The sequence below is a fragment of the Varanus komodoensis genome, unplaced genomic scaffold (genome assembly GCF_004798865.1).
Source record: "Varanus komodoensis strain SLA01 unplaced genomic scaffold, ASM479886v1 scaffold1, whole genome shotgun sequence".
NCBI classification, from domain to species: Eukaryota; Metazoa; Chordata; class Lepidosauria; order Squamata; family Varanidae; genus Varanus; species Varanus komodoensis.
The window spans coordinates 15,574,694-15,578,319 of record NW_025335268.1 but is presented as its reverse complement, the minus strand read 5'-3'; positions in this window follow the sequence as shown (position 1 = coordinate 15,578,319).

The window sequence follows — 3,626 nt, the reverse complement described above, 5'->3', positions numbered from 1 at the left end:
AAATCCAAAGAGCAATTCTAAGCAGGAAAAGCATTTCCTAGGATGTCTCATTTTTATTTCTGATTACAGCATCTCTGAGGAGCACTTCTGAAGTTTACCTGAGTTTAGAAGTTTACATGCAAGAATGGTGGGCAGCTTTCAGAAACACAGGCTCTGGAACAGGTACTGGCATACTGGCAGTTCATACACCAAGTCCTTGCTGATTACATGCCATAGCCTTAAACCCTATGGATTCTGCAATTTTGCGATCACAGCAAGGAAACTGATTTCATTTATTTATTTAAACATTTTTATCCTGTCTTTCACTAAACGTCTCAAGATGGCTTACAAAACTTCCATATATATATGGACTGCTATTGCAAAGTGTGATACTTTGCAAAATTTCTTGGAGAACAGAAGAATGAGGGGCGTTATAATATCACTTTTCAAATACTTGAAATGCTGTCACAAAAAGGAGGGCCAAGGTCTCATCTCCGTCATGCCAGACAGCAGGATGTGGAATAACAGGCTCAAGTTAGAGGAAGCTCTATGATTTTCAGAATAGTAAATTAACACTGGCTTCAGCTTAAAATCACCAGCTGCATTAGCCCCTAACAAGAGAGTCAGCCTTTCCTTTGAAACCTCTCTAGCTATCAAAGTCCTAGACAGGATTTTCTTTCAATATAAGGCTGTTTTGTCTACATTGAAAATCTGTTGTTTAGTGTAGCCACATTCAACAATTTGCTAGATCTTCTGCATAACTTTCTGCAGTTTCTACATCAGCACTTGCTGCTTCACCTTGCACTTTTATGTTCTGGAGATGGCTTCTTTCCTTAAACCTCATGCATCAACCTCTGGTAGCTTCAAACTTTTCTTCTGCAGTTTCCTCACCTCTCTCAGTCTTTATGGAATTGAAGAGAGTTAGGGTCTTGCTCTAGATTAGGCTTTGGCTTATGGGAATGTTGTGGCTGGTTTGATGTTCTTTCCAGACCACTAAAACTTTTTCCATATCAGCAATAAGGTTGTTTTGCTTTCTTATCATTTGTGTGTTCAGTGGAGTAGCACTTTCAATTTCTCAAGAACTTTTCTTTTGCGTTCACAACTTAGCTAACTGTTCGGTGCAAGAGGTCTAGCTTTCAGCCTGTCTTGGCTTTCAACACGCCTACCCCACTAAGCTTAATCATTCTAGCTTTTGAATGGAAGTGAGAGATGTGCAACTCTTCCTTTCACTGGAACATTTAGAGGCCATTGTAGGGTTATTAAGTGACCTAGTTTCAATAACATTGTGTCTCAGGGAATAGGGAGGCCTGAGGAGAGGGAGAGAGAGGACGAGGGGCAGCCAGTCAGCGGAGCAGTCAGAACATACACAACTTTTATTAAGTTCTCCATCTTATATGGGTGCAGTTTGTGGTGCCCCAAAGCAATTACAATGGTAACATCAAAGATCACTGATCACCTTAACAAATATAATAATAATGAAAATGTTTGAAACATTGCAAGAATTACCAAAATGTGACACAGAGACATGAAGTGAGCAAATGGTGCCGATAGACTTGCTTGAAACAGAGTGGTCAAAACCTTCAATTTGTAAAAAATGCGATAGCTGCGAAGTGCAATACAGTGAAGCTCAATAAAATAACCTATGCCTGTATTTGATGTTGTTAATGGACTGGATAAAGATGAGCAAATTAAACTTTGATTCAGATAAGACTGGGTGCTCCTGGTTAGTCAAAAGGCAGATCAGGGAAAACGGATTCCTTCTGTGCTGCATGGGGTTACATTCCTGCTGAATTCTCAGGCTTGGAATTAGGGTGTACTTCAGGATTTGGTTCTGAACCAGGATGCCCAGGGGTCAGCAGCAACCAGGAATGCATTTGCACAGTTGAAGCTAATGCAGCAATTACAGTCTTTTTTGAGATGTCTGATCTGGTCATGGTCACACACACCTTAGTTACATCTTGTTTGGACTACTGTAACGAGTTCTTAATGAGGCTGCTTTTGAAAACTGTTCAGAAGCTTCAGCTGACTCAAAATACTTCACCAGACTGTTGACCAAGGCTGCTTATAGGCAGCATGCAACTCCTTTGTTATGGCAGGATCATTGGCACCAGTTTGCTTCAAAGCAGAATTCAGTGTACTATGACCTGTACAAGCCTATTCACCATGGGACCTGGCTACCTGAAAAACTACCTTCCCCCATATAAGTGTGCCCAGTTCTTAAGATCTTCAGGAAAAAACCTTCTTTTGAGGCCATCAACTTCAGAAGACTGTTTGGTGGTATTGCAAGAGAGGACATTTTCAGTGGCTACTCATTAGCTGTGAAACTCTCTACAGAGGAAGTAAGGTTTGCTGCTTCTCTTCTGTCCTTCCACTAACAAGCAATGACCGTTTTATTCAAGTGGGTGTTTAAGCAGATGTGTTCAGATAGATGCTGCTTTTATTCTGTTGTGTTTAAGGTTTTGTTGTGTTTTAATGTATTTATATTCTGTTGTTTTTATGAGTGGTAACCATTTTCAGTGCATTTTTCATAAATGCCTGAGTTTAGTTCAAATACATCTTTGCACAGCTTTGAAGTGAGCGTTTGGGCTGTATGGACCCTTGCATGTCTTGGATTCTGCAAATCTGGTGTTTTTTTTTTAAAGAAGTATAATGGTCAAGTGGAGTTAGTCATCTAAAATAAAGAGGGTTGCTGAAAGGAAACACCATACTTTTATCAGGAATAACACGATGTCAAAGACATTTTATCCTACAGCACCACAAACCTGAGATAGGAGTTAAAAGTTGGGAAGTAATGAAAACAAAATCTGAACTATGTACTTTGTAACAAGAGTTATGGTATTGGCAGAAAGCCAGATTGCTAAAATACATTTAAGAATTCCACTGTTGTATTTCCATCCTGCTGAATTTTGATGAAAACAGTAATTTTTTTTTATATCTTGGGGCCATGTCATAGAAAAATCAAACAAGTTATACCTTTGTTTTTAATACATAATAAACCTTAATAGCCATCTATTGCTGAATGTTTCTCTATTAGAAATTCTTTTGAATGATGGCCTTGTTGAAATCTAGGGTGAAACTTGAACATACCACTAAAACTTACTTTGTTCTTATAAAGCATAGGTGTCTCACTGTGTCCTTACTGAGCATTCAGTGTTAGCACAAATGAAGCAGAGCAAGGTTGCTATGGTGTGAATATTCCACAATGTGTTTGATTCAACTCTATGATCAAATGCTTCAGGAGCTGTAAGGTGCTAAGTCTTGCACTGAGTCATTTATCACACTGAATCAAATCACAGAACCTCCTGATGTGGTTATTGCATATCACTATTGGTGCACTATATCCTGATTTCCGTATTCTGTCAATACAGACAGAAATTCCTTTGTACTACACTAGGTTCACATTCATCTATATTCATAGGTGAACAGGCAGCTGTTTGCCAAGCTATAACTTACCACACTATGTAACCACTTAGTAATCTGACTGGCAGTGTTGTCCTGCTGAACTGTGAAGAGCATCTCACTTCACTATTTCCCTAGTTTTCAATTCAGGTATGCAAATTCAGTAAAATTCTTCTCATCTCACAATCCAAATGATTAGCTTACCAAGAAGATGTTTGGTGCAATATGTAATAATTTAAGAAATGGCT